Below are 13,934 nucleotides of genomic sequence, written 5' to 3'. Positions count from 1 at the left end.
ACATGCAAAACTCTACTTTGGAGAATAGGGAGGTTTGCTTTGCCTTCACATGAGATCGGGTTAGGACCTTTTCAGACACATTACCCACTATCTGAGATACAGGATGATCTCTGGTCCATTTGGTGAGTGGAGGAAAGTTTGGATCATAGGATGGATCCAATTCAGCATTGACCATTTCTTCCAACTCTGATTGAATATCATCATCATAGAACATATCAAAATTCTCCCCCTCGACAGATGATGAATCATTTGGATCTTCAGGTTGATTTGGACCTTCGGGTGCTACTGAACTTTCAGGTGTAGCCGGGCTTTTAGATACTACAGGACTTTCGGGTGTAGCTGGGCTTTCGGGTGCTACAGGACTTCCGGGTGTAGCTGGTCTTTCGGGTGCTACAGGGATTCGATTCTCCCCCTGAAAGTGTGAGTCCTGTTGATTTGAAAAGAATTGATTCTCCCCCTCAACCGAAGTTCCGTGCTAAGGAGGTTCGTTTCGAACTGGTTCTCCTTCTCCCATTTGTTTGGCTGCATCTTCGACAATCTGCTTCAGACGATCGGTTTTGTTGTCTGCTGCCTTGGCTTCCGAGAGAGTGGCTTTCTCAGGTTCATCGAATAAGTCTACGAACTGATCAAATAAATTAGCAATCGTAGCAGTGACTTGACCTGTTTGAGAGAAAATCTCTCCAATTACTTCTTAAGTAGTCTTTAGTTTCTTGACGTAATTGTCATCGAACGTCACATAATAGGTTTCTTCAATTCTTCTAGAACGTCTATTTAAAACCCTGTATGCCTTTGACGTAAGAGAATATCCCAGAAAAATTCCTTCGTCAGCTTTAACATCAAACTTGTTGCGATTTTCTTTGGAGTTGAAGATGAAGCACCTTGAACCGAACACATGGAAGAATTTTACATTCGGCTTCCTGTTGTTGATGATCTCATAAGGAGTGAGAGAGAAACGCTTGTTGAGATAAGACCTATTCTGTGTAAAACATGCTGCAGCAATAGCATCAGCCCAGAAATATAAGGGAAGAGAAGCAAAACTTAGCATAGTTCGGGCCGCCTCACACAAGGATCGGTTTCGCCTTTCGACAATACCATTCTATTGAGGTGTATAGGGGGGTGAGAAGTTATGACTGGTTCCTTTTTCTGCCAAGAAGTCTTCGAATTCTTTGTTCTTGAATTCCAGTCCATTGTCGCTCCTAATGTTTCGAACGACTTTTCTCAGTTGAACTTCGACCCGCTTGATAAACATCTTCAGCTTAGGAATGGCCTCAGATTTGTGCTTCAGAAAAAATACCCATGTAAAACCTGAGAAATCATCAACAATAACAAGAATATACTTGCTACCACCAATGCTCTCGATTGATGATGGACCACATAAGTCGATGTGAAGCAACTCAAGTGGTTCAACAACTTTTGTGTTTATAATCGATGGGTGACTTTGACGACTCTGTTTCCCCATTTCGCATGCAACGCACAAGTGTTCCTGATCAAACTTGAGCAATGGAAGACCCCGAACATGACCGTCGGTGACCGCCGGCCACAACCAACTTTTTCGTCTGAATGAGCTTTGGACAAAAGACATATGGCTGGATTCCCTTTGATTGGTATGAGATTTAGAGGAAACATTTCGCCTTTTCGATCTGATTTGAGAATGACCTTGTTGGATTTCTTCTCTATAATTTCTGAACCTTCGTCGTCGAATAAAACTTTGAGACCGGTACCACCCACCGGTTGAGATACACTGATGAGATTATGCTGCAACCCTTCTACATACGCCACCTTTCTTATTGTGAAGTATCCATTGGTTATCATCCCATAACCCTTTATTGTTCCATAGGAGTTGTTACCGAACTTGACATTGCCACCATTTTGAAGTGATCGAAACTCCCTTAGCTCTTCCTTCCTTCCTGTCATGTGACGTGAGCAGCCACTGTCAATGTACCATTCTTCGTCAAACTGCTCGTCACTAATAACCTGCAAAAATTAAGCATATTTAGGAACCCAAAGTTTCTTGGGTCCACGTGAGCCTTTCACAGAAACAGGAATAGTAAGAGAAACATCAACAAGATATGTTCTTTTTATTAAGGTTGTTTCATCTTTTCTTTTAATAGTAAACACTTTGATTTTATTAGAATTAGCTGCAGGCATTTTGGATTCAAATTCTGGTGTTTGGACTTTAGTCTGCTTTCGGTCTTCCTTGGCTGAGGAAATCTTCCTTTTTCCTTTCAAATCCCTTGATGATTTTGAATTTTGTGTAGGAACTGAATTGGACTTAGAAGAAGATTGAGAACGAGAAGAATTAGAAGAAAAGAAATTAGAATGAGAGTCTTTATTGACTTGAGGTTCGAAATGACCCTTTCGGTTGTGATCATTTGAGGGACCGAACCTGGATCTTCGGTAGCCGTTTGATGATGAGCCGAAGTTGGATTTTTGGGTGTTGTTGGTTGGTGGTCCGAAACTGGGTCTTTTATTGTAAAAGCTTGATGGACTGAAATCAGGTCTTTGCCTGTTGTTATTTGGCGGACTGAAACTAGCTTTTCGGTTGCTGTTGCTTTCGGGACCGAACTTATCCTTTTGGTTCTGTTGTTCGTGTGGCCCGAAAGTCTTTCTCTCTGACTTAGAATCTTTATCAAGGTAAGAGTAGTGAGGATTTTGAGAGCGCCAAACTGCTTTCGCTCTGAGAGATTTTTCTTGTATTTCCGGTTTCTCTGCTACTTTTGATTTTTCACCTGTTTCGGTTGTTTGTGGATATTAGCCTTTTGTATCAGCTTCTTAGCAACCGGTTCACTCTTCATAGATGAGGTTTCGCTTGTGGAGGTGACTTCTTCTACATGAGTTTCTTTTGTGCCACTGGTAGTTGGTACATCAAAGTTGGTAGGCTTATTCAGCGGTTCGGGCACATATCTACCTTTGGCCTTCTAGGATGTTCGCTCCGACAGACCAACCGTTTCGTCTGCATTGTCTATAGGTGCTGACCAGAAAAACTCATCACAACCATCTGCATTATCTTCGCTCACTATGGTAGTGAGTTCGGCTGTTTGATGTTCGGTTACTCCAGTGACCTTATACACCTGATTGGGAGTAGTTCTAACCTTCTGAAACACAACGGCCTTTTCTTTAAGGAATGGGGATTTAGTTTTGGACAAACGAGCGAATTCCACAAAATTTTCAGAAATCAGGTTTTTGTGGTTTTCGAGTTCGCTCCTGACGAACTCAGAGCAGTCGACTTCATCCTCTACAGAAATTTCACTCATATCATCGTCCTCATTAAGTTCAGATGCGTTTTCAACATCAATTTTGTTTTCTGAACTTAAATTGGTACTCAATGAGTCAAATTTTTGTATGGTTTCGGTCCTGAGTTTCAACTTATCATTTTCATCCTAAAGTTTTTTAAGCATGTCCTTATGGTCTTTGGACTTTATAAAAGATTCTATTTTGTCCAGACCATACATGTAAGTAGGATTAACATCATTGGAAGATACAACACTTTAACAGTTGTATGCTTCGGCATCGATTTCATCCTCCTTAAACTCAAGGAAGGGTAGAATCATGCGATGTATCTTCTGCCCTATTTCAGAATTTAGATGCAGTTGAGTAATGTTAGCATAAAACCTTTTGGCGATCAAACAAAAAACATTCCTTTGTTTTAACAATTTAAGATTGTCTCTTTGCAAATAAATGTTTTCATCCCTAGACTTAATCAGCTCCAACTCTTTCTGCTCTATCCACATCCTTCGCTCCTCACTCTTGGATGACACCCTGCTTATTTGGTCAGTCAGATTAGAATTCGTGACCCGTGTTTGAGTTAAACAACTATCTAGATTTGAAATTCTTGAATTCAAGTTATTTAATTCCTTTTCATATGATTTTTGTGGAATTTTAAATGAGACAAAAACAGATTGTACCTTCTTGATCAGTTCATCAAGTTCACTGATCTGCACACTAAGAGGTTTTGTTGTAAAGCATAAGTCCTCTCGCTCCTTGGCCTCTTCATTTCCACCATCAGTGTTGTATCCCCTCATCCGAGATACATCGGTCACCATCAGACATCTTCCATCGGTTTCACCACTTTTTGCAACATAAGCCTTTCCATGAGAAGGCTTTCTCACTTCATCGTCTTTTGAGTCGGTCGACCACACCTGTACGCCACCGAACTCATTATCATCTGCCGAACCCTGCACAATAAGAGCATTCATAGAGGAATTAGTAGCAACCTTCTTCCTTTTTATCTCTTCCAGTCTTTTCATAAGACTTGCTTCTTCATCTTTCTCTTCATCTTTCTCTGCCATCTTCTTCAGCACACAATCCTTTGCGTAATGATTCTTTCCCCCACAGTAGAAGCAACTGACACCAGAGTCAGCTTCACCCTTCGCTTCCTTTTTCGACTCCTCAACCTTCGGTTCATCTTTCACTCTTTCGGAACTATAGCTTCCCTGCCAATTACGATTTTTGTTGGAAGGAGACTTTTTCTTGATAAACCTTCTAGGATTTGACACCATCATAGCATATTCTTCGGCTTTCAGATCATGATCTCCTAGATTTAGATCCTCTTCATCTACTTCTACACTTTTTCCCTTGGACAGAAGTGCCAGAGACCCAGATTTGAAACTATGCTTTTCTCTTGAAGCACTATCTTTTCTAGGGATTTCAGAATCCCCACCAGTTTCGCCAGTGAGTACGATTTGAACTGCTCGTGTGCTTTAACCGTTGACACAACAACTCTGCATTCGGATCATAGAACATTCAGAAAAGTGACCTTCTGTTCGATGAGCTTCCTTTCAATATCATGTTTGATCATCTTGCTGACAAGATGATTGAAGCGATCAAAAGTCTGCGTAACAGACTCATCAGGATTTTGCTTGAACTCTCCAAATTCAGATAGAAGTAGGGTCTGAATTGAGTGCTCCAGATCTTCATTTGTGGAATACAGCTCTCGCAGCCGATCCCAGATTTCTTTAGCTGTACTGCAAGAACTCACCAATCTAAACGTGTCAGATTGAAGAGCGAATCGAATTAGTCTCAATTCCTTGATGTTGCACCGAAACTTCTCCTTTTCGTCCTGAGCAACATCTTTCACATCTTTCAACAAATCATTATACTCCTTTTGAGTTTTAATAATTCTGGATGTTCCCGAATGAGCAAATGGTCCAGACACAACAGCTTCCCATATCAGATACCCATTATCTTCAGATCCAATGACGTAGTCTTCAAAGTGATTCGCCTAAACCTCGTAATCTTGAGTGTAGAGAACTGGAATCTTGGTTGTAGATCCTATACTGTTTGAGATGTTGATAGGATTAGATTGAGAATCGTCCATGCTTGATCGTTTAACCTGTTGTAAGATCAGACTTGTAATACGTAATATTAGGGCAAGATGAATAAATAATGAGATACGTCAATTATGGAGTGAAAGCTCAATAAATATCAGTAAATGCGGAATAAACCCTAATCACTTCTTTCACAGAAGAGATGTGTATGAATTACACAGTCTCCTGCTCTGATACCAATTGAAGAGTTAAGAAACTCTTTGATCGTTAAGATCTTTGAACAGGTTAATCACAAAAACGAAAACAGCAATATAAAGCACAAGAATGAATCAAAATATGTCGAATGATTCAATAGATTCAAGCCTTAGCAGAGCTCGATAAAGAACTTCCGCTGTAGAGGCTATTAGGGTTACAAATGATAAAGATAATATCTTTCAGAATAATTGACATCCAAATCTTACGTACTAAGATGCATGCAAGCACTTATAAATACAAAACCCTAGAAATAACTCACGGATGGACAGGCCCAATCCGGAGACAAAATGGACTAAAGAGCGAGCCCATGACGCAACACCTTTCAGACCCTACAATAACTTCCTTGAAGAGCCCTTAAATCTCGAAATTTTTGGATGAACAAGAAAGAGTGTTTCTTTGAGAGTGTTTGAGTGAATTGTGTGTGTGTGTCTTTCCCCTTGTGGTTCTCGGCCGAAGAAGAAAAAGAGAGAGGAGAAATGAGAGGGATGAAAGGATAGGTGCTTGGAAGTATGGGATATTTGCATGGATGTCCTATGTATAATGGTGAGGTGGCAAGTGAAAAGTCAACTCTCCCTCCTTTATTTGTGTGGTTGGGCCGAGAGAAGGAGAATGAAGAAAATAAATTTAGGCTTTTTGTGCTTAAGTCCATTTATGGCCCAATTAAATGATTTTCGGCCCAATTGGTCTTGGGAGAGGGTTCACTGCCCAAAATAAATCAAGAAATGATTTTTATGGCTCATTAGGGCTAATTAGGTTAGTTATGACCCTATAAGGTCCATTAGGGTATTTATTTCATTCTAGGCCCAAATTATTAAAATAAATGGAAGTGGGTCCAATTAGAGCCCATTTAAGAGTTCTAAGCCCAAAATAGTCAAATTGGAAACTTATTGGCCCATTAGGCCCAATAAGGAAGTCCTAGTCCAAAATGGACTTAAACCAGGATTTCTAGGGTTCCCAATTCTTTGTTGACTATTTCATGTGCTTGCATAAAGTGTTTGATGGGAGTTTTGTTGTTATTGAATAAGCATCATGCATGCTTTCACATTTTTGGTTCACATTTGTTATCATTGTTGTTGTTACAAAGCATCAAATTCCTAGTTGTGACATCATCCCCCTGTTAGAGGGAATTTTGTCTCGAAATTCTTTTGAAGGCTAGATTTGAGAATGCGAGAATAGGTGAGGGTACTTCTGCTTCATTTGGTCTTCGCGTTCCCATGTGAATTCTGGCCCACACTTCGCGTTCCATCGTACCTTTACAATCGGAATGCGACTTTGCTTAGTACGCTTCACCTCTCTGTCCATGATTTCGACTGGTTCTTCGACGAACAGGAGATTCTAGTTGATTTCTATTTCTTCAAGGGGAATGACGAGGGTTTCATCGGATAAACACTTTTTCAAATTTGAAACATGGAATACAGGGTGTACACCGCTGAGCTCAGCGAGCAGCTGCAGTCTATACGCTACTGGACCGATTCGGGCAAGAATCTCGAAACGTCCAATGTATCGTGGATTCAATTTTCCCCGTTTTCCAAAAAGAATAACCCCTTTCCAGGGAGAGACTTTTAACAACACCCGATCCCCGACTTGAAACTCCAAGGGCTTTCGCCGTTTATCAGCATAGCTCTTCTGTCGGCCGCGTGATGCTTGTAGTCGAGCTCTGATTTGAACTATCTTTTATGTCGTTTCACTTATGATCTCCGGTCCCATTAATGCATTTCCTGATGTCAGTCCTTTAGCTAGCTGGGTGTCACCTACGTCATCCCAACACAACGGTGATCTACATTTGCGCCCATACAACGCCTCGAAAGGAGCAACTTTGATGCTCGAGTGATAATTGTTGTTGTACGAGAATTCGATTAAGGGTAAGTGGATATCCCATGACTTTCCAAAGTTTATCACACATGCGCGAAGCATGTCTTCAAGCGTTTGAATGGTTCGCTCGCTTTGACCATCCGTTTGTGGATGATAAGCAGTGCTCATGTCGAGATGTGTTCCCAACGCTTTTTGAAGTGATTGCCAAAAGCGTGAAGTGAATCTACTATCTCTATCCAAGATGATAGATACTGGCACTCCGTGGAGTCTCACAATTTCCTTGATATATAGCCTTGTCAACCTCTCCATCTTGTAGGATTCTTTTATTGGCAGGAAATGAGCGGATTTCGTCAATCTGTCGACTATTACCCATATGGTGTCCAATCCATCTGTTGATTTGGGTAATTTGGTCACAAAGTCCATAGTAATCCTTTCCCATTTCCACTCGGGAATTACTGGTTGTTGTAATAACCCTAGGGCTTCTGATACTCCATCTTTACTTTAGCGCAAGTAAGGCATTTACTAACATAGGTGGCAATCTTTGCCTTCATGTTGGGCCACAAATAGTGTTGCTTAATATCCAAGTACATTTTGTCTGAACCCGGATGGATAGAGTATCGTGTCTTGTGGGCTTCATTCATGACTACCTCTCTGAATCTGATGTGTGTAAAATGCACTGGTTTTATTCCTACTTTAAAAATATATATTTAGCACACAAAGGCAGTGAACCTGTCTTTTAGTGGTATAGTTGGATAAGTAGGGTGTCGAACTCAGGGAACGGAAATTAAACTAATGACTGATTTTAACTAAACAAGTAATAAAAGTAAAGGGTTTTTCTCTAGTTTTACAAGACTAGAAACTTAAACACACCATTTAACAAGTAATTAACCAAACAACTAAAAACAAGTAAAAATTCACCAAATTTAATAAAGGGTTTCTGTTTAGGTCCAACCAACTCACTCCTATGGTTAATTTTATGATAAAATAATAAATTAATTGTTATTGGTTACCAACTATAGTGGTTAGATTCACATTCACTATTACTAACCCTTAGAAAATTAATCAAATCAAGCAGTGGCCAATTGTTTAAACTAATTAACTCCCTAGTTCAATTATTTGGATTAAATAAGATTTGTAATTGGTTAATCAAATTGGTAATTCAACTAACCTCTTGTTTGTTGGTTTCTCAAACAAGCTCACACATTAATTTACCCATTCTCTAATTAATCCTAGTTTCATATTCACTAATCCTAGGCATATGATGAAGTGTTTACATAAAGCATATGAGGTTAACAATTAAGAGATGTTCATGCAGCCTAATTGTCTTTCAATTAACAGAAAATAGTTATGGTTAATGCATAAGGTTCTGTAACAAACTTAATTTAATAAAATCACCAATAATCAATCAAATAAAGTATAAATCAAACCATAGGAGTAACTTGGTTTTTCCTAAATAGAAACTACGAAAATTCAGCTCATGATTACAGTAGAAACAAGCTCAAAAACGAATTTAGTTGATATAGACATGATTTAATCCTAAGATTAAGTGGAAAATTTAACCTAATTCGCCTTGAGTCTTCAAAAGATCAAAGATTAGGGTTCTTCAGGTCTCCAAAGGGTTCTTCAATCGCAGGTTTATCTCCCCAAAAGCCAGAAAAGTCACCAATTCAGACTAAGGTCCTTTATTTATACTTATCTCAAAACAGGGGCAACTCGGCGAGTAGGTCTCCAACTCGCCAAGTAGATGTGATAAATCCGTGTATGGCAAGTATTCTTGACTTTTCTTTGTGAACATTCTTAGGAACTCGCCGAGTAGGTGCATGGACTCGCCGAGTAGCTCCAAATTTTCTCCTTTTTCTTCATTCTCTAGCTTCTAATTGCTTCTCCTTGCTTCCAAGCATGTATTCTGGACTGAAAATGTAATTTAGACATTATTAAGTACCTTTTGTCCATATTATGAAAATAATTAGCTAATAATTGATAAAAATTTATACTAAACATATGGCTAATTATGCACATATCAAAATACCCCACAATTGACTTTTGCTTGCCCCCAAGCAAAACTGAATTTTAGCACATTAGAATCACATAAGACAACTCCAATCGAACCCATCCATTATGCCAAAACCGCAACACATACATTTGTGTCTAAAATTTTCCTAAAGACCCCCCAATATTCCAAATACTTACAATCCTCATAAACATTCACCCAATTATCCCAAACAATGCTCATTTTATGCATCCCTCCGAATCCATCCGCAAAAAACCTCCTAACCTCAAAGTATTTTTGGTTGAGTAACCCAAGAATACATAATCTAGAAAATTACAATTTATGATACCACTATGGAGCTCTTTTGGATCCTCACTTCTTTGACAATTTGATCTTTGATTTTCGGGTATCTTCAATTTTTTGAATCTTTATACTTTGACTTTGATGCTCCAAAAATTCTTCCAACTTTTTCTTGTAATTCCCTCTTTTTTATCATGTAGCTCACTTTTTTTTCACTCAATACCTACATGCTTAAGCAGAGGCGCTCAACTTCAACCTTTATTGGCTAAAGAATAAAATTTTCCTGGATACATTTCTGGTACACGATGCTAAACATATTGCATCCTTCGGACTAAGCAAGGTCATGTTTTTGTCCCATGATTTCACTAGAATAAGGAGGCCACAAATGCACTAGAACGTATATAGGCTCAACTAAATGTTTGGGTCTTCATGAAATCATCAACATAATTCTTACATGGAATCCTAATTACTTTTACCAAAATTTTCTAAGTCCTAAGCAAAAAAAAATTTGTATGCAAGATTTTTTTTTTAAATTTTAAAAATAGCCCTAAATTAGGATTTTAAATTTACTAAAATGTAATCAACCCCTACCCCAGACATTAATTTATGCAATGTCCCCATTGCATGTTATGCATGAAAAGTAAAAATATGAAATGTAGAGGGAATTGGAACCAGCTCCCCTGGGGTAGTAGTCGCGAGGCTGATCTTCTTCAATTAAGCTCCTACTCCGAATGACTTTAGACATGGGAACAACTCATCCATGTCTTGGGTGTCATGTCGCTTGTGGTAAACATCTAAATAGCTCCAAATATTTAGGACAAAGCTCTCATAAATCTTCCAGGAATGAATCTCCACGAAAAATATGGATAAGAACTGCAGTGAATGTGCCGAAAAAAAATCTTGAGTGTGAAATGTTGATGGACTCGGCGAGTCAGGCGTGAACTCGGCGAGTAGATCAACATTTAGCAGATAATCGCAGATTTGCACATGCACTCGATGAGTACCCTAGGTGCACTCGACGAGTAGACCGCTGAGTTGAAAATAACTTTTCCTGTTGTTTATTCTTGACTGAGGTGCTAAATCAGGATACTTCAGTGACTCTTCTTCTATTTCCTTCAGTGATAACACATTGTGTCACTCTCAATCCTAACAGACTCAACCTTAGATGTAACATTTCGCACTCTCGTCTAAACCAATCCTCACTTTAGCCTTGACCAATGAGACTCCTAAATGCATCCTAATATTCAAACCTGAAAAACATATAACCACAAGTAAAAGAAAACAAACCAGGGTCCAAATTAAAAATATCCAAGTAAATCAAAGTTTAACATCAAACACAATAAAAACATAAAAAAAACATCCAAATAAAATCAAGCTTCAAACTTCTTCTTCCATGTCTGCCTCTCCTACTCCACTTCCTCCTGCTTGGTTGTTTCTCCTCTGTATCCGCTCCTCCCAACTCATAATGTAAGGATATCCGGGCCCAGGCCTTGGGGCAATGTTCATTTGTTGAAAGAGATAATTGAATGACTCATTGTTATAATTAACACCTTGACCAATATCATCCAAATACATCCTAAACTCCACATGATTCCACCCCTCATTCTCATCTTCCACCGGAATAACCGGTGGGTCTTCTCGGGCCCGTTCGTTCAATTTGCCTAACTCTTCTTCCCGGCTCCTCGGGAGCAATCACCTCATCCTCATGTGGAATTGCAAATGAATCCCCAAATTTTTCCATAATCCACGCCCTATGGAATAATGTAGTGCTAAATGGAGGAGGAGAAATGACGGTTAATGCCCTTGCCTCTTGCAAATCCAAAATCCCATATGATCTTGCGAGTCTTGTAACAAACATACCCCCATTAATTTTGGAGGTAATCTTTTCCTTCACTGCTCCATCCGCAAGATATTTGGCCAAGCAATAAGGCAAGTTGCAGAAGACTTCTGGGGTGATTATGCTCCACAAGTAGAAAATGTCAAGAGTAGGAACTTTGTCATCATCCTTCCTCATGTTGATGGTGCTAGCAATGAGGCGGTGAATGAGACGATGGATCGGAGAGCAGATATGACCTTCCTAAGCAGAAGATGGAATATAAACCCGGTTTGCAATGGTATTCCACCAAGTGGAGGCAACAACTTCCTCGGGAAGATCTTTGTGACATTGCTATGTTGCACTATGTTGCTATGTTGCACTGTCGCAGCTCCCCTCCAAGGCAAAAAGTTATGACATTTGGGTTATAATATTCACTAACACCCCGGAATGAGATAGTAGCAAAGAACTCCTAACATAGTTCTATAAACACAGGTTCTTGTATTTTGAACAACTGCAACCATCCATCACAAATTATTGTTGATCCACCCACTTCAGAGGATTTCACCAAATAAGGTGTCAACTCTTCCTCCAACCCAATTTTACCCAACCAATCCCAATTAATTGCATTGGGAAGGTGAATTTCTTTCTGTTTGAGGGCCTCCAATCTGTTCTTTGCACGAGCTTGTGTAGATCTTGAAGTGATTTTGTGGAAAAGTAAGCCATGGAATGTCTCCTTGACTTCCTCCTCTAGAGCTCTGGCCTCTTCTAGACATGATTTCTGCAGAACAACATCAAGAAAACAACAAAAAAACCCAACATTTAAAGTTAACCATAACAGGTCTATCATAGCACCTACTCGCCGAGTCCATGAACTACTCAGCGAGTAGGATGAACTGCAAGTACAAATTTCAATCGGTCCATATTAGGTCAATCAAAACACATATATTTGCATAGGGGTTTGTTGTTCTAAGTCCCTTAAACATAAATCTATAAGAAATTTTGTCCAAATCCTCCTAATTCATGGTAAAATCGAAACCCTACAATTGGAGTAAACCCCCAAATCTGAATTTAAGCAAAATAAGAACCAAGAATTGACAAAATTGTAACCTTTAGCAAGAATACAAAGGAAAAATAATACCTTTTTGCTTTGTGGATGAAGATTCAATAAGAAATCAAAGGAATGGCTTGAGAGGAAGAAGAATGCTCGACGAGTATGAATGGCGAGTGGCTGGTGAAAATGAGTAAGGTAAAAGAAACCCTTATTTACAGATTGTAAAAACCCGTTTAAATTCTTGTACTCGTCGAGTAGAAATACCTACTCACCGAGTAGGAACGCGTATTTGTGAGTTGTCGTGGATTTCAGAAAGTACTCGCCGAGTAACCGTATGAACTCGGCAAGTAGATCATTCAGTTTGAAAAAAAAAACTCATTTTTTTTAAACCACCACCCCACACTTTGAGCATTGCTTGCCCTCAAGCAATCATTTTAAGCATAATTTCAGAAGAAGAATGAAAAGAAAACAGATCCTAAAAGTGAAAAAGAAAAACAAAGGGAAAAGAAATGCAAACTCTAAACTCGGGTTGCCTCCTGGAAGCGCTTCTTTTTAAGGAGTCATTAGCTGGACTCCTTCCGTTCTACGTTTCTGTCATGCCCTCCAGCAGCAGGCCTTCTTCTATGTCTTCATTCCTCGGGATTCCTTCTTCATATTTTTTCACCCTATGTCCATTAACTTTGAAAAGAGTGTCATCTCTTGATAATAACTCAATATCTCCATGTGGAAAAACCTTCTTTACTAGAAATGGACCATCACATCTTGACTTTAGTTTGCCCGGAAAGAGTTTGAGCCTAGAATTAAAAAGTAACACTTTTTTCCCTTCATGAAAGTCTTTATTACCCTTGATTCTTTTGTCATGCCAACTCTTGTTTTTTTCTTTATAAATCAAGGAGCTAGTATAAGCCTCATTTCTAAGTTCTTCAAGAGCATTCATTTGCATCTACCGGTTGTTTCTAAGTTCAACTATATCAAAGTTGCACATTTTTAAATCCCAAAAAGCATTATGCTCTATTTTCACCGGCAAATGACATTGCTTCCCATAAACTAGCCTATATGGTGTAGTACCAATAGGTGTTTTGAAAGCTGTTCGGAAGGCCCAAAGTGCATCATCTAACCTATCTGACCATTCTTTTCGATTGCTACCCACCGATCTCTCCAAAATTCTTTTTAATGCTCTATTTGTCACTTCAGTTTGCCCACTAGTTTGTGGATGGTAAGATGTAGAGAATTTATGGGTTACCCCATATTTCCTTAACACCTTTTCTAATTGATCATTGGAAAAGTGAGTGCCTCGGTCACTAATAAGGGCTTTAGGAACTCCAAATCTTGAGAATAACTTCTTCAAAAAGCGCACCACCAAAAAGCCAGAAAAGTCACCAATTCGGACTAAGGTCCTTTATTTATACTTATCTCAAAATAGGGGCAACTCGGCGAGTAGGT

Source organism: Lactuca sativa, chromosome 4, assembly GCF_002870075.4.
Source record: "Lactuca sativa cultivar Salinas chromosome 4, Lsat_Salinas_v11, whole genome shotgun sequence".
NCBI lineage: Eukaryota > Viridiplantae > Streptophyta > Magnoliopsida > Asterales > Asteraceae > Lactuca > Lactuca sativa.
This window is presented reverse-complemented; position numbering follows the sequence as displayed.